Genomic DNA, 23,050 nt, shown 5'->3' with positions numbered 1-23,050 from the left:
TTAGATACCGCCTGTGGTTCTCATATTTGCAATTCGTTGTAGGGACTAAGGAGAAGTAGGACTCTTGAGGAAGAGGAGGTGATTTATACGGATGAGAAATGGAGCAAGAGTTGCTGCTGAAGCTGTAGGATCATTTCATTTACATATGCCTACGGGCAAGACCATTGTTTTAAATAATTGTTATTTTGTTCCTTCGATTGTGAGGAATATTATTTCTATTCCCATGTTAGACTTGGATGGATTTTCGTTTGTTATTCAGAATAATAAATGTTCAATTCTTAGAGATAACGTTCTTTATGGAAGTGGTATTTTAAATAATGGTTTGTATGTATGTGACGTAGAGCATGATTTACTACAAATTGAACATACTAATAAAAGAAAAAGGGATGATGAAAATATCACTTTTTTGTGGCACTGCAGACTTGGTTATATTAGTGAAAATAGACTGCGAACATTGCATAAGGAAGGGTTACTTGACCCCTTTGATTTTGAATCATATCCTACATGCGAGTCTTGTCTATTGGGTAAAATGACCAAATCTCCATTTAGTGGACATGGAGAGAGGGCTGCAGATTTGCTAGGATTGGTACACACAGATGTATGTGGACCAATGTCTACGGAAGCCATGGGTGGATTTTCATACTTCATTACTTTCATAGAATGATCGATCTAGATTCGGATATGTGTATTTGATGAAACACAAGTCTGAAGCCTTTGAAAAGTTCAAAGAATATAAGCATGAAGTGGAGAAACAAACCAAACATAGTATTATAATTCTTCGATCAGATCGAGGTGGTGAATACTTGAATGGAGAGTTTCTAGATTATCTCAAAGAAAATGGTATAGTCTCCCAGTGGACTCCTCCATATACTCCACAGTTGAATGGGGTATTTGAAAGGAGAAATCGAACTTTGTTAGACATGGTTCGGTCCATGATGAGCTATGCGAATCTTCCAGTATTCCTGTGGGGTTATGCATTGGAAACCTCAGCATATTTACTGAATAAGGTGCCTTCCAAATCTGTCCCTAAAACTCCATATGAGATATGGAAAGAAAGGAAACCGAGTCTTAAACATGTTAAGATTTGGGGATGTCCAGCTTATGTCAAGAAAGTTGACCCAGATAAGCTGGAATCTTGATCCGTAAAATGTAGTTTTGTGGGATATCCTAAAGAGACTTTAGGGTATTACTTTTACACCGATCATAGGGTGTTTGTCTCCAGACATGCTACCTTCTTGGAAAAGCAGTTTATCCTTGAAGGAAACAGTGGGAGCAAAATTGAACTTGATGAAGTTCAAGAAGCACAAACTACTGCGAATCAAGTGGAAACACCTGTTCAGACTGAACAACCTTCTGTGGAACAGCCCATTCGCAGGTCAGTGAGAGTGTCTCGCCAACCTGAGAGGTATTATGGCCTTGTCATTGAGAATGACAATGAGTTGTCAATCATTGATGATGATGACCCTATGACCTATAATGAGGCTATGAGTAGTGTTAACTCAGAGAAATGGCAAAGTGCCATGAAATCCGAAATGGAATCTATGTATACCAACCAAGTATGGACTTTGGTTAAAGCACCTAAGGGTGTGAAGCCTATTGAGTGCAAATGGGTATACAAAAGAAAGATTGGAGCAGATGGCCAGGTGGAGACCTATAAGGCCAGGCTCGTAGCAAAAGGATTCAGACAAAGACAAGGGATTGACTTTGATGAAACTTTTTCGCCTGTAGCCCTGTTAAAATCAATTCGGATTTTGCTTGCGATTGTTGCTTACTACGACTATGCGATCTGGCAAATGGACGTGAAAACGGCCTTCCTCAATGGGAAACTTGAAGAGGAAGTGTATATGACACAGCCAGAGGGTTTTCTTTCTAAGGGAAATGAGCACCTAGTGTGTAAGCTGCTGCGAACCATATATGGTTTAAAGCAAGCTTCTCGTAGATGGAACATCCGTTTTGATGAGACAATCAAAGAGTTTGGTTTTATCAAAAACATAGATGAACCATGTGTCTACAAGAAGGTTAGTGAGAGCGCGGTAATATTTCTTGTATTGTATGTGGATGACATACTTCTTATAGGAAATGATATACCGATGCTGCAATCAGTCAAAATGTGGCTATCGAAGAACTTCACTATAAAGGACTTGGGAGAAGCATCCTACATTCTCGGTATGAAGATCTATAGAGATAGATCTAGAAGAATGATAGGTCTTACCCAGGGTACATACATCCAGAAAGTGCTTAAAAGGTTTAGCATGGAAAACTCCAAAAGGGGTCTCATACCGATGAGCCATGGAGTGTCCCTTTCCGAAAAGATGTCTCCTAAGACACCTGAGGAAAGAGAGCGTATGAGTAAGATTCCTTATGCTTCAGCAATAGGATCTATCATGTACGCGATGTTATGTACTAGGCCTGATGTTGCTTATTCAATCAGTGTGATGAGCAGATATCAGTCCAATCCAGGTGAAGACCACTGGAAAGCAGTGAAGAACATGTACTTGCGAAGGACTAAGGATATTTTTCTTGTTTTTGGTGGCGGATCTGAGTTGAAAATAGAGGGTTATACGGACTCTAGTTTTGAATCAGAAAGTGATGATAGCAAATCCATGTCAGGGTACGTGTTTACTCTGAACGTTGGTGCGATTAGTTGGAAGAGTTCCAAACAGTCTACAACGGCTGACTCCACAGCGAAAGCAGAATATATAGCTGCAAGTGAGGCTGCAAAAGAAGCCGTTTAGATGAGGAAATTTGTTTCTGAGTTGGGAGTTGTTCCTAGCATTGAGGAGCCTATTGTGTTGTATTGTGATAACAACGCAGCAATAGCACAAGCCAAGGAACCTAGGTCTCATAAAAATTCCAAACATGTTTTGTAGCGTTTTCATTTGATTAGGGAAATCATTGAAAGAGGAGATGTCAAGATTGAGAGAGTTGACACACATAACAATGTAGCAGACCCACTCACAAAGTCATTGTCTAAGATCACTTTGATCTTCATAAAGAGAAGATGGGTATTAGATACTAGGGTGATTGGCTTTAGTTCAAGTGGGAGATTGAAAGTGTTTGTCCTAAATCCAATCATGTATGATGAGTTAGGAAGAACTTTCTTGTATTCCTATTTGATTTCTTTTTGAATTAATAAAAGACTTGTTATATTTATATGGGCTTTATCTATTTAAAGTGTATTAAATAAGATGTTCCATAGTTTAGAGTAAAGCTTCTAGAACTATAATGAGATTATAATAGTGAGATCTAGAAGATGACAACTCTGGACTTAAACAGTTCCTGATCATAGGATAACTAATCGGATGTTAGTGGATCCGCAAAGATTGGTACATATTATGCTTGCTCCCTTCAGGAGGATGTCTGTTCTCATAGGCATTTGTGTGGTGACACTATAGCTAGTATGTAGGTGCTTATTAGGGAATAAGTTCACTGAACATGACTCGATAAGTTGAACAACTAATGGAGATTACTCACGCATCAATAGTTATTCACTAAGTGATAGTTGTACAAGTGTCCTTAGACTTGAGATAGTTAAAGGTTTCTTATATATAATGAACTGTGTTTTGGTTTAGTCCTTAGTCTCAAGGACATCCATTAGGTCTATTCTGGGCATAGGGATTTGTGTATAGAGATAGTTAACGTCAATAGAGGATCTACCCCTTCCAGTATAGGAAGAGAATATCCTATGTTATTCTTAGTATGCGAGTTCTGGAATCTCTAGCCAGAGTGTATGAAATTAGAAAGGAGTTTCTAATTTACATTAATATGAACTTTGCATTATGAATAAGAAATCATATGATTAAATTTGATAGGCTTGACACGAGATCCATGCCTTGTATTTATTCGGGATATTATAAGGGTAGAAGGAATTCATTGTACGGTAACTAGTCACTGACAGGTTCTTGATATTCTAAGCAGTGAATTCATATTATCCGGATAGTCGCGATATATTGAGAAGCATCACTCACGATGTAGAATAAATATAATTAATCAGTTAATTATATTTAGTGAATTTTAATATTCATATAAATAATTAATAAGAGTTTATTATTATTTATTTCTACTACCGGCATAATATTGAACCTATAGGGTCACACCATAAAAGAATATTTTCTTTGATGAAATAATGAGAGAGAGAATTATTTTCTAAATAGTTAAGAAAAGAAATAATGATTAAAATAGTTTTAATTATTATTAAAGCATTTTATGAAGATAAAATGTGGGGGTTAATATATATAAAGATATATTATAAAATCCTAGGAGAGTCCTATAAATAGAATGAGATGGATGGCTCATTGTTTTTTGACACACAATTTTGGTTTTGTGAGAACCCTAGCCTACATCTTCTTCTTCTCTCTCTCTCTCCCAAAAACTCCAATTTTATAAAAGCTTAGTTTTATAAAAAGGATCATCGAAGAGGATCATTCTTGGTGGATACCGGTAGAGTGCTTCACACACTGAGGAGCAACTGCTAGCACTCCAATTTTATAAAGCTTCGATTCACGAGGTATGGTTTCGATTCCTCAGTTTTTCCCTTTTATACGTTTTTCTATATGTGCGGTATATGGTTTTTACGGAATAAATGTTATTTCGCGCTTCCGCTCATCCGTAAATTCCTTCACTTTTCAATAGTGTTTAGTTCAAGCTTAGTTGCAGTGGCCATGGGAGTTTTTGCAGATGTGCAATCGATTAGATCAAACTTCTTTAAAAGATCAAAAATATATTTAGTTTGACTAATGAATATTCCATCACTAACTTGCTTAACTTGCAAACCAAGAAAGTAAGTTAGTTCTCCCATCATACTCATTTCATACATACTTTGCATCAATTTGGCAAACTTTTTGCAAAGTTTCTCATCTGTAGAGCCAAAAATAATATCATCTACATAAATTTGAACAAGTATACTAGAGCCATTAACATTTATGAAAAATAAAGTTTTATCTAACAGTACCTCTTGTGAAATGATTTTCCAAAAGGAACTTTGATAAAGTGTCATACCAGGATCTAGGTGCTTGCTTCAGTCCATAAAGTGTTTTCATAAGATAATAGACATATTCTGGAAAATTTGGATCTTCAAAACCAGGAGGTTGACTAACATACACTTCTTCCTCCAAATCTCCATTTAGAAAGGCACTTTTGACATCCATTTGATAGACCTTGAAATTGGCATGGGCTGCATAGGCTAAGAAGATTCTGATGGCTTCAAGTCTTGCAACAAGAGCAAAAGTTTCATCAAAATCTATTCCTCTTCTTGCTAACAATAACCCTTAGCAACCAATCTAGCTTTATTCCTAATTACTATGCCATTTTCATCCATCTTATTTCTGAATACCCACTTGGTGTCTATTGGATTCTTTCCTTTAGGCTTGGGTACCAGCTTCCATACATTATTTCTTTCAAATTGGTTTAGCTCCTCCTGCATAGCTAAAATCCAATCAGGATCCAACAAAGCTTCTTCTACCTTCTTTGGTTCTTCTTTTGATAGAAAGCTGATGTATAGACATTCTTCCTGAGTTGCTCTTCTTGTTTGAACTTTAGAAGAAACATCACCAATGATAAGCTCAAAGGGGTGATCTTTTGTCCATTTCCTTTGTTGAGGTAGATTAGCTCTAGATGAAGAGCCTCATGATTGTCTTGATGTGTGATTGAGTTTTGATTGCTAGAAACTCCCCCTGAGTTTGTGAATCTTTGATTTGAGAAAGGGGAATTTTCTGTAGGTGATCTGTCTTGACCTCCTGCTCCTTTTGATAACCCGACGGATGGTGAATTTTGAATACCGACGGATGAGGCAGGTTGTCTTCCAACGGATAACACAGATTGCCTTCCGACGGATGAAGCTTTATGCAACTCAACGGATGTTGAGTTTTGTGCTTCATTGGTGGTAGATTTGTCTGCATTATCCTTAGACACTGTTTCTTGATCACTCTCATCATCACTGTCATCACTAACCATCTCCACATTGTCGAATTTGAGGCTCTCATGGTAATCTCCATCTTTCAGTCCTTCAATCTTTTTATCATCAAACACAACATGTATTGATTCCACAACAATGTTGGTTCTTAGATTGTAGACTTTATATGCTTTACCAACAGCATATCCAACAAAAATTCCTTCATCTGCTTTAGCATCAAACTTCCCATTTTGATCAGTTTGATTTCTCAGGATATAGCATTTGCAGCCAAAGACATGAAGAAAGTTTAGAGTTGGCTTCTTGTTCTTGAACAATTGATAGGGAGTCATGCATCTTGCTTGATTAATCAGAGAAATGTTCTGAGTGTAGCATGCAGTATCTACAGCTTCAGCCCAGAATTATGTTGGTAGTTTAGATTCTTCAAGCATTGTCCTTGCAGCTTCAATAAGTGATCTGTTCTTTCTTTCCACTACTCCATTCTGTTGTGGAGTCCTTGCTACTGAAAACTCATGCAGTATCCCATTTTGTTCACAAAATGCTCTTATGACAGAATTCTTAAACTCAGTTCCATTGTCACTCCTGATTCTTCTAACTTTGAAATCAGGATGATTGTTGACTTACCTTATGTGATTGATGATGAGTTCAATAGCCTCATCTTTAGACTTTAGAAAATATGTCCAAGAGAACTTTGAGAAATCATCTACAATTACTAGGCAAAATCTTTTCCTAGAGATGGACAATACATTGACTGGTCCAAACAAATCCATGTGAAGCGCTTGTAAAGGCTATTCAATTGCTGAATCAAGTTTCTTCCTGAATGATGCTTTGATCTGCTTCCCTTTTTGGCAGGCATCACACATTCCATCCTTTGAAAACTCCACTAGAGGAATACCTCTTACCAATTATTTCTTTACCAGCTCATTCATGGTCTTGAAGTTTAAATGAGATAGCTTCTTGTGCCATAGCCAACTTTCATCCTGACTTGCTTTACTGAGAAGACAAGTTACAGATTCTGCTTTAGTTGAGTTGAAATCAGCTAGGTACACATTTCCTCTTCTCACACCAGTGAGAACCACTTTGTTGCTTTGATTATTAGGCACAACACAAGCTTTTTTGTTGAAGAATACTGAATTGCCTTTGTCACAAAGCTGGCTGATACTCAACAGATTGTGTTTGAGACCTTCCACTAAGGCAGGCAACCTCCTCAATGATGACATTGTCTTTTGAAATCAAGCCATATCCCACAGTATAACCCTTCCTGTCATCTCCAAAAGTAATACTTGGGCCAGCTCTCTCCTTAAACTCTGTGAGGAGGGTAGAATCACCAGTCATGTGTCTTGAACAACCACTGTCCAAGTACCAAAGATTCCTTCTGTTTCCCTGCACACATCAAAATAAAATCAAGTTGATTTTGGTACCCAAGTTTCCTTGGGTCCTGCCTTGTTAGCTTTCTTCTTCTGTTTCTTAGGTCTTAACTCATTTGACTTAGGAATATCAGATTCTTCCTTAGTCATTTGGGTTGGGCCTTTGAAACCATTTAATGCAACAGAATTATCATGCATATTATGGCTAACAGGAAATGACATGCTTGGTGTAAACATGTTATTCTAGTAAGGCATGCTAAATGGCATTTGAGACATACTATATGCATCATAATATGGATTAGGTGCAAATGACATATTAGCAAACTGTGCATTCATGTTCTGTGTAGGCATAGCATTAACAGGCATGGGAGGCATTGCATTCATGTTAGGAAATTGAGACTGAACAGACATGGGAGTAAGCATGGCAGATTTGCAATTAACAGACAAATGATTTACACTACCACACTTAACACAGATTTTTCTAGGAGCATATTTATCAGGTGTGTAGTTATTGTGTTTGTTAATCCCTACTTTACCATTCTTGTTTTTCCTTTTAGTCTCTGTGTTTATCTCAATTTTCTCAAGTCTGTCACTTAGCTGTTTGACAGTCATGTGACCAACATTAGCCCTTTTTCCTTTCTTAACTTGACTTGACTCTCCTGAAACAAAGTTCTTGGAAACAGACCCATACTTCTCATTTAGCTTGATTAGTTTGGCTTTGCTAATGGGCTTGCTCACAGCCGACAGATGATGATTTTCATCTTTCGACGGATAACACTTTTTGTTATCCGACGGATAGTCCTCATCATCCGTCGAGTCTACATCTGTCAGCAAACCATCTACCAAATTAGGTTCTAGTTTCTCTTTACTCTTTTTCCAGGCTTCATCACAAAAAGACTCAATTCCTTGAACTTTGGTGATTTGAGCATGGACATCCCTCGATGTTTTCCATGCTTTAATCACCTCTTGTTCACGCTCGAGCTGCTTCTTTAAAATCTCTTCCTTTTTCAAGGACTCAGTTAATTCCTCCTTGGCAATCTTACACTCAATCCTTAGTTTCTCAAAATCAACAAACTGAGACTCAAGCACATTATTCCTCTCACTTAAAAACAAGTTATTTTCTTTGATTTTAGCATTTTCTTTAGTAAGAGACTTAAGTGTAACACGCAAATGATATAATTCTGTAGATATATCATTTATGGCATCATTACACTCAGCTTTAGATAAATGTGCAAGGTTTGTAGTAATTACCTGATTGCTTGAGGAACTTGTCTCTGTTTCATCAAACTTGGCCATTAGGGCTAGATTGATATAGCTGACATCTTCATCTTCATCCAAACCATCTGCTGCCCAGTCATTCTCTTGTGTAATAAAAGCCCTTTCCTTTTGTTTGAGTAGATCAAAGTATTTTTGCTTATAATCCACAGACTCAAACCTTTTCTTACTGGAATCTGACTTTCTACACTCATTTGCAAAATGCCCTGCCAAGCCACATTTGAAACATTTGAATTTTGACTTATCCACCATGTTTCTATTTGGCATGGCTGCTCCAAAGTTCTTCTTAAACTTGAGCTTGGCAAATCTCCTGGAAAGAAATGCTAGGTGCTCATCAATGTCCTCCATGTCATCTTGACTCAATGAATCTTCACTTTCTACTGCAATCCCCTTGCCCTTGCTTTCACAGACCTTAGAAGTTGACTCAACAGCTTCCATCTTCACTTTCTTCTCCTTTTCCAAATCAGCAACTAGTGCAATGGATCCTCCTTTCTTCTTTCCTCTCTCCATCCTTTCATCCTGCTCTATCTCAAGCTCATAGGTCTTCAAGATGCCATATAGTCTCTCCAAAGTAAACTCTTTATAATCTTGTGAGTTTCTTAATGAGACTGTCATTGGTTTCCATTCCTTTGAAAGAGATCTAAGGAATTTCAGATTAGAGTCTTTAGTCTGATAGACTCTTCCATGCAACTTAAGAGCATTTAGTAGTTTTTGGAATCTACTAAAAATGTCAGTGAGTGACTCACTTTCCTCATTGTGAAAATGCATATATTGCTGAATCAAGAGCTGCATTTTATTTTCTCTAACTTGCTCGGTGCCATCACAGATTATCTGTATAGTATCCCAGACTTCCTTGGCAGTTTTGCAGTTAATAATGTTGTCAAACATGTCTGCATCAACTCCATTGAACAGAATGTTCATGGCCTTTTTATCCTTCCTGACTTGTTCAATGTCAGGATCAGACTATTCGTGCCTTGGCTTGGGAACTGATGTCTCGTTTCCTGTTGCAGCTCTCATTGGAATATGAGGACCTCTTTCTATGCAGTCCACATAGGCCTCATCTTGAGAAAGCATATGAAGATGCATCTTTACCTTCCAATGATGGTAATTGTCTTTGTCTAGAAAAGGAATCTTGACTCCAACGTCTTTCTTGTTCATCTTGCTGAATTGTTTTGATCTTTAAACTCTTTATAGATTAAGAGCTTGCTCTGATATCAATTGTTAGTCCCTTAACAATATAGCAAGAATTACAGAAGGGGGGTTGAATGGAATTCTTGAACCTTTTTCTCGAAATAAAAATGTTCAACTCGAATATAGATTTAAGTGTTTTGATTAACACAATGCGGAATGGAAACTTAATTGAATCAAAACATAAGTAATTAAAAAAAAGAGTCTTTAAAAACTTTCTGGTGGATTTAAACAATTCCACCAGAGATATATATTATATATCGAGAGGACTCTGTGTGCAAGAATGCTCACAGCTGCTTACAAATCAAAGTACAGAGAATACAGGGAAATGCTAAGGATTTTGCTTACAAAGATTTCTCTCTTTTTGTATCTCAGTTTTTTCTTTTATTTGCTACGTTCTTGGTTTATATATTACCAAGATTACAAAGTCAAAAAGACTAAATAAATATAAAAACTATCAGTCTTAAGCTTTGCTACTTTTCATCCTCTATTACCCAGTTAATGGGCTTCCACAGTAGATTTGTATACATCTCGACGGTTGTGCTCAGTATTCACTGTTCAACTGCTGTTTGAATTCTTTATATGATCATCTGTTGGACTTTATGAATATCCGTTGGATATATGATCATCCGTCGACTTTCTGAACATATGTTGATGGCTTCATTGATCATCCGTCAACTGCTATATTAAGCATCCGTTGATAGTCATTTGATCATCTGTCGATGGCTTTGTTAATCATCCGTCGGTAGCTATTTTGGCACTTGACTTCATTTCACTTATGCAGAATTACAAGACATCATTTATATACAATTAATCAACCTATTCTGCATATCTAGTTAAAGTCAACATGACTTATAGGCTACTACAGAATCTATACAAAGATGTATACAGAACTGTGCTACAGACTTATTATTACATAAGCTACTCACTCGATGGATAATAAGTTAACATCCGTCGGGACTATAATGAGTTATCCGTCGGGACTATAATTCTTATCCGTCGAGTGCTACATTATTTCACTAAGTAAAATCTACTTAGATGTTTTGTTTATGAAATCATCAAGTACACAACATATGCACAACACAAATAAGTATTATATTTAATTCCTCCATGACTACTCTTCAACCAACTTTTAGTACAAATGAGCGCCTCCACCATTTTCGGACTTAAAGAACTCCGAAAAGCATCCAATATTCGTCCACTTGTACTAAATGCAGATTTCGAAGCAACAGTCGAAACTGGAATAACAAGAATATCTCGAGCAATCAAGGATAAAGTTGGGTACCTGCTAGTATTGTCTTTCCATCAAAGAAGAATGTTGAACTTATCGGTCATAGGGTCCAGAGGTTCTTCAGAGTAGTAGATGTCAAGATCACTCTTTTTCTCCGTTGTTCCCATTTGCTGTTGCTGCATATAATTCTCTAGCAACCTTCTCTTCCGTGTTTCTTTACCGACAGTTTGAAGTGGAGAAGGACCTCCATTGTCCTGTTACACGTTAACATTTAAAAGTCAAACACGTTTGTTATGCTAATAATCTGAAGTACAGAACATGCCTGAACCTATAGATAATTTCATAGAGAGCTTATCTCTACGACTACTAGCATTTATTATCAGCCATATTTTTTGGATAATTCTTGCATTTCTTTAAGTGAGCCCATAAACTACTTGTTCCAACTCTTGTACTATGACAAGCATAGTTCGCTCCACAGTAGTTACATGTGCACCTTGGGTCCTTATGATTTCCACCCTTTATTTTGGTAAAATGATCCCACACATCAGAAGTTCGGGTAGGTTTTCTCTTTGTTGTAAGTGGGTCAACATCATCGGTCTCCTTTTTAGGGGATTTAAGTTCACCAGGGGTTAAGTTTATAGGAATAATCAAGGGTTCATCAGGGGTTAAGTTTTGATCAGAGCGTGGGTTTAGGATAGTGTTTGGGTTTTGGGTGGTGTTTAAGTCCACTGGAGGAATTTGTTGAGTGGAATCAAATGTCGGGAATGTTGTTTCCATTTTTTTCCTAAATTAAAACAAATAAATAAATAAAAATCAAAACAAAGATTGAGCAATCAGTCAATTAAATCAAGACTTTGTAAATGAATCTACTAGTACTAATCACAAATAAACAAGTTAAATTAAGAAACAAACAGTATATATATTCCCTGGAATGCAATCAGCATGTTTGTATACATAAAAATCATCAAAAGCAACAATAATAAAGAAAGATAAAACATTACCAATATGTTAAATTAGGTATACGCATACTACTATAAAGAAAATGTAAACCTAAAGAATTCATCAAACAAAAACAAGAACAATCACCTTAAAACATGAATTAATCCTATAAAAAAGATAGAAGATAAAGGCGACATATACCAAATATTAAGAAGGATACTAATTGAGGATTATCAAAGATTGGGCAAAGATTTGAAGAGATTAAAATAATCAACTTATAAATTGATCGAAGATTTGAAAAATATTGAGATAGTGACGAGCGGCTGCTGTCTGAAGTGAACTCCGAGAGTGAGGTGAGCGGTGAGGAGTGAGGACTGATGGAGGACTGAGGAGCGGCTGTATAATATCACTAGGGTTTATGTAATAACCCCAATTTTTGAGAAATTTTGAAACCCTTATGAATAGTGTTTTTGCTGAACGAGAAAACTTTTCATGCCACGCTATGTAGGGGTTCTGTTATTGATCTTATGGGATATTATTAGTACTCTATATGGTATATAAGTGTATGTAAAGATCGTCAGAATCCAATTCCGAACACTTTGATTTTTCCCGGAAATCCACTAGATACGGAAAGAATTGAGAAAAAGGTAACAGGATAAAAAGGATTTAAATTAAAGGATTATAAGAGAGGATCATAGAAGGAATACAATATATTGAGAAAGGTTAAGGGAACCTAAGTAATAAGATCCCGGGTATGATCCCTCAAACGATAAACGAGAACGAAAGATAAGTGAACCGTAAAACAAATAAGTGACCAAGAGACAAGCTTGTACAAGAAGCCAGGGACTGTGACATCATCAAACCACAAGGTGTGGACAAGTGGGAGCAGTATGACATGTGCAAGGTGACATAGGCATGACAAAAAAGGAAGGAGATGTGGTGACTTTTTAACCACACAAAATCAAGGGCAACTAGGTAATTTACTAAATCAAACACAAAAACAAGCCAACCAAGCCAAGCAAAATCATTTTCATCAAAATCAAAAAGAAACCAAGGCATGGTTCATCATGCTCTCGGCTTTTACTATTGCAAATGGGCAAGAATTCAAAAACTCAAGATCCAAGCCTCCTAAATTGGTGAGTTAATTCCCTAATCATCTTCATGCTTAGTTAGGGCTATATCATGAGTTTAAGCCATCAATTCCTTCTCCATCTTCTCCATTTAATCAAAGAATAAGACTATGAATAGTGTTTTCAAGTTTTTAACTTGAAGTTTTTCTTGTTTTTCTTGAAGATCCAAGCATTCTTAAGACTTCTCAAAGCTTCTTAAGGCTTCCTAGCTCCTCCCACCACTTCAAGGAAGGTATACCATCTCCAAACCCTAGATTCCTATGTATTATAAGATGATTTTGATTAGTAGGATGATATTGTAGCTTGTTGTTGTGATTTAGAGTTTGGGATTTGGAATGGTAGTGAAATGGAATGGTAAATGTTGTGGTTTTGATTAAAAGAACTTAAGAATGGTTAAAGTTAAGCTTAGGCATAAGTATGAATGTTAAAATTGAATTGGTTGAGGTTGTTATAATGTGATAAGGATGGATGTTGGTTGTATGTTGGATTTGAGGTTGAATTGGGAGGGTTTTGAATGGTTTAAAATATTGGAAATCGCGTAAACATAGCCGTCGTAACGTCCGATTTTCTTTGGACTGTTTTTGTGCATAGCATTAGGACCTGAGAACCCCCTGCTAGATTATGACCACTGCCATGTTTAGATAGCTCATGTTACGAGCTTCGTTTTGATATGTAGTTCGTTCGATTCCGATGCACGGTTTAGGAGAAACGACCGTTTCAAGTAACGGCGTTTCGCGAACGAAACTTTTCCCCTTGCCTTACTTTGAAACATAGGTTAAAGACCAAAAAGGGTTAATTAATGCATGAAACATTTATGGTAAGTGTGTTAGGCAGTTGGTAAGACACTCGCGAAGGAATCGCCTTAAAACTCGTAAAGGTTAAATTATTAAAAATGGTGGAGCTGAGGGTACCCGGGTGACTTAAGCAAATCAGTAAGCGCAAAACAAGCGTTAGAGTCTAAGTTAGTTAAAGTATAGATTTACAAGTGACTTTGGTTTAATTCCAACTTACTTGTTGTTTATAGGTTACCAGACTCGTCCCGAGCCTTTTATCACCCCAAGTCGCTCAGGCAAGTTTTCTACCCGTTATAACTGTTGTTGTGATATAAATATATGTATATGCATTATCTTGTGATAAGTGCATGATTGTTATTAGCAAATTTTGCGATATATTGGAGCATGCTGATATGGTATATATGCATGTCTGTTTCGTAATCTGGTTATCTATCTGTTGATTTCGATGCTTATAGTTGCATAATACCTATGCTAGAGATAAGCAGTAGTTGCGTATACCCTTAGTATAGGGGACCCAAAGGTGAACATATTTATAAACCGGGAGTCGATGTTCCCGAGTATAACATATATATTTTTATATATATATGGTTATAGTTTTCCAAACTATTAATCGAATAAGGTTTATTCGATAACTTTTATTTTATTAATTGAATACTATTTTGAATATTCAATCGAGGGTTATGACTCAGTTTATTTTATTATTTCAATATGATTTGAATATTCATCGGAGGACTTATGACTCCTTTTATTTTATTAATTGAATACTATTTTGAATATTCATTCGAGGGTTATGACTCAGTTTATTTTATTATTTGAATATGATTTGAATATTCATTCGAGGGTTATGACTCAGTTTATTTTATTATTTCAATATGATTTGAATATTCATTCGAGGGCTTATGACTCAGTTTATATTATTTAATGATTATTAATTGGATATTCATTTGAGGATGTATGACTCCTTTATTTTATTTAATGAATATTATTTATAATATTCATTCGAGGTATTATGACTCCGCTTATTACTTATAATATTCTTTATTGTATTAAAGAATAAGGTGTCGATAATCAAACTTATTTTTGATTATTCAAATAAAGATATTACCTTCGTATAAGTATATCTTTGATTAATTGCTATTCATTCAAGTATAAGTTTTCCAACTTCTACCTCAATTATTCTTTATGGGAATATTATTTAAATAATAATATTCAGATATTTCTTTCATATTGGGACTGATTTATTTTATTAAATCAGCATTACTCCAACATTCTTAAAAATGTTTTCGAGTCTTCAAAATGAATTTAAAAGGTAGAGAGGATCCCAAAACTTGTTTCCAAATTCAAGATCTTCCATTTTAAGGGGACTTGAATACTCGCTCACAAATCTAAGGGATCCGGCTATGTGGTGTATTTTATATTCGCAACAAGGTTGCTGTTTTGATGAATGAATTGATTACTTGCCCAATGTTCGGGAAGTAAGCCCATCTAATTGAGTCGGCATAAGCGACAGGCCGGGGTACGGTCTATCAATGTGTAAGTGGCTGGGTGGCAGTCCATCAACGCGTAAGAGGCCGGGTGGCGGTCCAGCACAAGGTCCTTATGTGGCCAGGGTGATGACCGGTGGGGGATTCATCCATCTACTAGTAGAAAAGGTTACTTAATGGTATCTTTGCCTGATCAGCAAGATATCTGGTTTATGCCAAAATTCTTTTCCTTCCAAATTCATTGGATATTGCAACTCTGTTCATACTTTACATGACAGAGGTTTTCAGGAAATGTATGGGAGATATATATGAATATATTTATATATCGGGACTTAATGAAGTATCTCGTAACTTCATTATTTATAATGATATTCAAAGATTGAATCTATTCAAATCTTGTCTTATAGTCTCATCTATGTGATGAACCTTTGAAACTGATTATAACTTGAACGGGGGTAGTTCAAGTAGTATTTGGGAAAGATATAAGTATTTTGGGGTATCTTGTAACTTCATCTTTTAAACTTATATCTAGTTAATGATTATCTTATGAATGACAAAGATTTTCAGAAAAACGTTGAGACAAGGTTAGATATATGAGATCACCTTGCAACAATATTTTTATACAGTTATACACTGGAACTCTGTGTATATTATGCATGGAAGAGGACTTCCAAGATTTTGAAAAGTATATATGTATATATACTGAATATTTTGCGACTTCATCGCATTAAGATATCAAACTTGGTTCATTTCTTTTGACCAAGACTTTCATGAGTACTATGAGAAGGCTCATATATTGTAAATCATTATACATATTATTTTGGTGGGCTTGCTGCTCACCCTTGCTTTATTTCTTCATTACACAACAACAGTTAGGAAAGATGGCCAGACTCCAGCAGACCCAGCGCAAGCGCGTGGGAAGCGTCCCGCGTCTTCCCGTTGATGTTGTAGCTGCTATAGCTGCAGAGGTAGATCTATTGTAGATCAGACCATCTACTTTTGAGAATCAATTATGTATAATTATAACTTGTGGCAGATAATGGCAATTAACTGTAAATTTATCAAGTAATCATTTTGGGTTGTAATAACTTTTAAATTGTGGATTCAAAGACTTGTACTTATTTAAATTTCATCTCTGAGACTATAACGGGTTGTGGTGTGTGTTCGTGTGGGGTCACAGCATAAGGTTATTTATTATTAATTAAGTGAAGTGATATTGTGGAAAGAAAGACCGTGACGACCCGGATCCCCGACCCCGGATCTGGGGGTGTTACAGTTTAGTTGGGGATGCAATATTGTAAATGGGTCGGGGTTAGGGACCAGGGTCCAGGGGTGTAAAATATTTAAAATGGGTTGGGCCTAGTAATATAACCGGGTTGGGTTGGTTTAGGTTTTTAAAAGGATAAAATCTGACCCAACCCATTATAAACGGCCCAATTAAAAAACAACCCAATAAACCCACGGTTTTAAACAGTTCGGTTTAAACGGATCATTTCAGGGTTGGGTTGGTTCGGGTTATGCGGGTTACGTAACCCATGATCAGCCCTAACAAGAGGCACATCACTCGAGATTTTTAATTAATCCAGGAAGTACAAAGATGTACCAGGATTTAAAGAAGAAGTTCTGGTGGCCAAACATGAAAAAAGAAATTGTAGAATGGGTCGCCAAGTGTTACACTTGTCAAAGGGTGAAAGCAGAACATCAGAAACCTAGTGGTCTGATTCAGCCTTTAAAGATTCCAGAATGGAAGTGGGAGAATATTTTCATGGATTTCATAGTAGGATTGCCTCGAACAAGATCCGGAAACGATGTTATATGGGTTATAGTTGATTTTCTTACGAAGTCAGCGCATTTTCTTCCAATCAATGGGAGGTCTTTGTTGGATAGGTTGGTTCACTTGTACGTGCGCAAAATTGTATTAAGTCACGGTGTACCTATATCGATAGTTTCAGATCGAGATCTACAATTTAACTCGATATTTTAGAGACAATTTCAAGAAAGTCTTGGCATAAATCTAAATATGAGCACGACATATCATCCCAAAACGGGCGGTCAAAGCGAGCGGACTATTCCAATAATTGAAGATATGTTGCGTAGTTGTGCAATCGATTTCGCAGGAAGTTGGGACGATCGTCTACCGCTTGTAGAGTTCTCTTACAATAATAGTCATCACTCTAGTATTGGCATGCCGCCATTCGAAACTCTATATGGAAGGAAGTGCAGATCGCCAATGAGTTGAGACGAAGTTGGAGAAGGAAAGATTTTCGGCCCCGAAATGTTTCAACAGATGAAAGAGACGGTCAAATTGATCTAGAAGAGATTGCTTGTTGCTCAAGACAGGCAACGAAAGTATGCAAACCCTACTCGAAAGGATGTGAATTTCCAAGTAGGCAAAGCAGTAATGCTGAAAGTATCATTATGGAAAGGATTGAGCAGATTTGGGAAGAAAGGAAAGTTAGCACCGCGATACATCGGTCCCTTTGAAATTTTGGGTCAAGTGGGGAAAGTTGCGTACGAGCTACCTTTTCCGCCACAATATTAGCACGTTCATATCGTATTTCATGTGTCATTGCTTAAAAAGTATAATCCAGATGTCAAGCATGTGATAGAGTTTGAGCCAATAGAAATTCAGGCACATTTGTCATATGTAGAGCAACCTGTCAAGATACTCGACTGGTAAGAAAAGAGTCTTAGAAATAAATCGGTGATATTAGTGAAAGTACTTTGGAGGAATCCCAAGGTTGAAGAGTTAACATGGGAGTTAGAGTCTGATATGCGGGTTCAATATCCTCATTTATTCTCCTAGATTCTGGGGACATAATCTTTTAAGGGGGAGAGGACGTAACAACCGGTATTTAATTATTTGTAATCGAGTCATATATGAATATCTGGTTATAAATTATTAAAGAATTGTACGAATACATGTTGATTATGTGTTTATGTGGCTAGTATAGCAGAATATTATAAATCGACAAACTAAGTGTTTTTATTTGAAATTTTGTGCGTGATTTTTAAGATATTGGTTTATGATGAAAATTAGTTTAAAAAAATAATTTAATTTTAAAATTATAAAAATGATCTCATTAAATCTCTAAAATTCTAAACAATTTTATGGTATAATTCTTGTGATTTATGAAATAATATTTTGATTTATGTAAAAATCATTATTTTAAATGATATTTGGTAAGGTGAATAATAATTAGTTGATTACTAATTGAAAGAGATATGTCCAAAGTCCAATCATGTATGAGGATTTAGGAATAACTTTTATGTAATCTGTTTTGATTTCATTGATATTAATAAAAGACTTGTTTTTGTTTTTATTGTGGGCTCTATCTATTTTAAGTATTTAAATAAGATATACCACAGTTTAGAGTAAAGCTTTTTATGGATTTTGATGAGATCATAATAATGAGACCTAAAAGATGATAACTCTAAACTTAAATAGTTCCTGGTCGTAGAATTACTAACTGGTAATTAATAATCCGCAAAGATCGGTACATACTATGCTTACTTCATTATGAAGGATGTCTGTTCTCATAGACATTTGTGTGGTGACACTATAGCTAGTATGTAGGTGCTTATTATAGAATAAGTTCACCGAACATGACTCACACAGCTGAACAACTGATGGAGTTCACTCACGTGTCAGCAGTTGTTCACATAGTGATAGTTGTACAAGTATCCTTAGACTTGAGGTCATCATAGTCATCTTGTGTACACTGAACTATGCTTTGGTTTAGTTCTTAGTCTCCGGGGACAATTATAAGGGCTCTACTGGGTATAGGAATTTGTACACGAAGATAGTGTATGATCAATAAAGGATCTACCCCTTCCAGTGAAGGAAGAGAATGTTCAATGTTGATCCACTTATACTAGTTCAGGAATCTCTGGCCAGAGTGAATGAAATTAGAAAGGAGTTTCTAATTTACATTAAATAGAACTAAGCATAGTGAATGGGAAAGCAAGTGATTAAATAAGATAGGCTTGACACAAGTTTCATGCCTTGTATTTAATCGTGACATTGCAGGGTAGAAGGAATTAATTGTACGGTAACTACTCACTGAATAGGTTCTTGGTATTCTAAGCAGTGAATTCGTATTATCCGGATAGTCGCGATATGCTGAGAAGTATCCCTCACGATGTAGAATAAATATGATTAATTAATTAATCATATTTAATGAATTAGAGAACTTATATAAATGAGTTCTTCACACTTGAGGAGCAGCTGCTAAGGATCTCCGTTCATCGTTCTTGGATCGCTATTAAATACCTCCATTTTTCCATTAACGTAAAGCTTCTTACGGTAAACACACTGAACTACGAATTAAATATTATTTTTTTGCATGGATCCTGCGGAGGGTGTCGGTTTTTTTAAGATTAAATTTACGTTTTCACTGCGTTCATGTGCTAAAAACCCTTCAATGATATCAGAGCTACTTGCGAAAAGTTTTTAATTCGTTTATGTGTTTAACTGTTTTCGATATATGAGCATGTACGTGATTCGCCATGATTTGATGTTGATATAATATGCTTATATATGTATGGTTTTGAATATATGATATTCATGTGAGTTGTATAATCATAAGATGATTATATAATCTGTATATATACTGATATATACATGATTTATGTTTGTTCTAATTATGAAAATCATATTAGATACGGATTCTGAATTGGCTGCTGCAGATTTGCTGAAATCTGGGTCTGGTGTCCGATTTACGCAAACGAATACCCTATTCCATAGGTAAACGAGCGTCTGAAAATAACTGATAGTTGAAGCTATCAACGACTCGTCTGTAAGGCGTTTGACGTCGTTTACTTCCCGTAAACAGTGATTCTTGTTTTTCTGATTTAATTCTGATTTTTCTGATTTTTGTCATATTTTCTTTTTATGATTAGATCATGGATAATATGATATGTTAAGATCAGATTATGTGTTTTAACATGCTTTTATGTGTTCACTACTAGAAATAGTGCATACGACATCGGTGTTTAGACATCGGCACGTAATGCACCCGATATTAAAGGTTTTTTTAACATCATTTTTTAATAAAGCGATGTTAATAAGAATGTTGACATCGATTTCTTATACCAACCGTTGTCTACGTTTGGAAATAAAAACTGTCAAATATACGTTTCTAACTGTTAGATATATTTGATAATGTCATGGCTAATATGTTTTATATTTAGATTTCAGATCTTATTTGAACAGGACAAATCAGTACTTAGCTGATCAGTACTTATACTGGACGTTAGGACTTAAGGGATATCAGTACTTATGTTATCAGGAGATAAGCATCAGGAGATAGATATCAGAACTTAAGTGCTGAAGGACGATCAGATAAGGACAGCAGCTGATTAAAGTTAAGAAGATCAAGATAAACATAAGAAGAGATATGCATGAAGAAGGAATTCCATAAAGAATGGAATACTTAGAATAAAAGATATCTGATTGATATATATTAGGAAGCAGAATTATATTCCATATCAATTAGCGATTATCTTGTAACTGTGTAATATATAAACACAGACATAGGGTTTACACTAGAAGTGTTATCATTATCGAGAATATTATTTACTGTAACCCTAGCAGCTCTCGTGATATTTTGTTCATCACTGAGAGATAACAGTTCCAGATTGTAACAGAGTTTATTGTTTCAATAAAGTTTGTTTTCTGTTACTTAAGTTCTTGAAGTTCGATTTGATTGTAATAAACACTGTATTCACCCCCTCTACAGTGATAGTGTGACCTAACAAGTGGTATCAGAGCCTTCTGTTAACACACATACAGTTAAAGATCCAAACACAATCATGTCTGACACAGAAACTCCAACTAAGCCTACCAAAACTGAGGAATCATCAAAGACATCAATTCAGAGTCGATATGAGACTATCAGAGTTCCCATATTGAGACCATCTGAATATCCCATATGGAAGGTAAGGATGACCATGTTTCTGGAAGCAACAGATCCAGAATACCTTGATAGAATCAAGGAAGGGCCTCACAAACCTACCAAGCTCGCTGTTGTAGTTGCAGGTGAAGCAGCAAAGACTGTACCAAAGGAAAAGAGTGATTACACTGCTGAAGATATAGCACCTATTGCTAAGGATGCCAAGGTACGACACTTACTGCATAGTGCCATTTATAATGTAATGTCAAACAGGGTAATCAACTGCAAGACTGCCAAGGAGATATGGGATGCACTGGAGACAAGGTGTCAAGGAACTGAAACAGTTAAGAAGAACAGGAAGACAATACTCACTCAAGAGTATGAACATTTTGACTCAAAATCTAATGAGTCATTGAATGATTTATATGATAGATTTGTCAAACTTTTGAATGATTTGTCATTGGTTGATAAAGAGTATGATCTTGAAGATACCAACCTAAAATTCCTGTTAGCTCTTCCTGAATGCTGGGATTTGAAGGCAACAACAATAAGAGACAACTACAATCTTGATGAAACAACTCTTGATGAAATCTATGGAATGCTCAAGACTCATGAACTTGAGATGGAACAAAGAAGCAAGAGGAAAGGAGGAAAGTCAAGGACAGTTGCTCTCAAGGCTGAAGAGGAATCCCCCAAAGCACCTTCCTCAAAGAAAGACAAGGGTAAAGCTCTTTTCATAAAGTCTGATACTGAGTCATCAAGTTCTGAGAGTGATGATGACTCAGATTCTGAAAGCTTGCCTGAAACTGATGCTGATGAGGAGATGATGAAGCTGTGTGCTCTTATGGTGAAAGGAATCACAAAGATTGCATACAGGAAGTTCAGGAAGGGAAAGAAGTTTTCCAGGAAAGGCATAAGTTCTGATAAGAAGAATTTCAGAAGATCTGAAGGAAGAGGAGGAAAGTCTGACAGAGGAGATTACGCCAATGTTAAATGTTATAATTGTGGTGAGAAAGGCCACATATCTCCTGATTGCAAGAAGACCAAGAGTGACAAAGGCAAAGCTCTTGTCACAAAGCAGAAAAGCTGGACAGACACCTCAGACTCTGAAAGTGAGGAGAACTATGCATTGATGGTAAATGCTGATAAATCAAGTTCTGAGAGCAGTTCTGAAGCTGCTGAAACAAAGGTACCTCAGACTACTTATGCTTTTCATACTGATGATATTAATGAGTTGAGAAGATATCTTAAAACCATGTTTGTTAGTTATAGAGATCAAACTTTAACATGTGAAAGATTAACTTCTGAAAATCTTGCTTTTAGGAAAAGAAATGATTTCTTAGAAAAAGAGTTAGTCATGTTCCATCAAACTCAGAAGGATAGAGATGATGCTTTTTATGTTAGGGATGAAGTGCTAAAAATGAATGAATCTCTAAAAACTGAGTTAGAAAAGGAGAGAGAGATTATTAGGACTTGGACTAACTCTGGCAAAACAACTCAAAATTTGCTAAGCAGTGGAAACTGGAAAGAGGGCTTAGGTTATGGAGAAAATAAAAATGAAAAAGGAACTGTAGAAATTAAGCCTGTTGATAAGCAAAAGCCGAAGTTAAAACCTGTTAAGTTTGTAACTGAAAAATTTGAAAATGAGAAATCAGAAGTTAAAAAGGATTTAGCTTCTGACAAACTAAAACAGGAAAAGACAGCTGAAGTTAACATAGGCTTAATGACAAAGAAGCAGCTTAAGCATAAGCTGAAAGATGTTAAGAATGCAAACAAGGTAAAATCACCTAGGAAAAACAGGAATGGAAAGGAAGGTGTGAATAAAAGCAATAACTATAAA

The sequence above is a fragment of the Apium graveolens genome, chromosome 4 (assembly GCF_009905375.1).
Source record: "Apium graveolens cultivar Ventura chromosome 4, ASM990537v1, whole genome shotgun sequence".
Lineage (NCBI taxonomy): Eukaryota > Viridiplantae > Streptophyta > Magnoliopsida > Apiales > Apiaceae > Apium > Apium graveolens.
Note: the sequence above shows the minus strand (reverse complement) of the source record.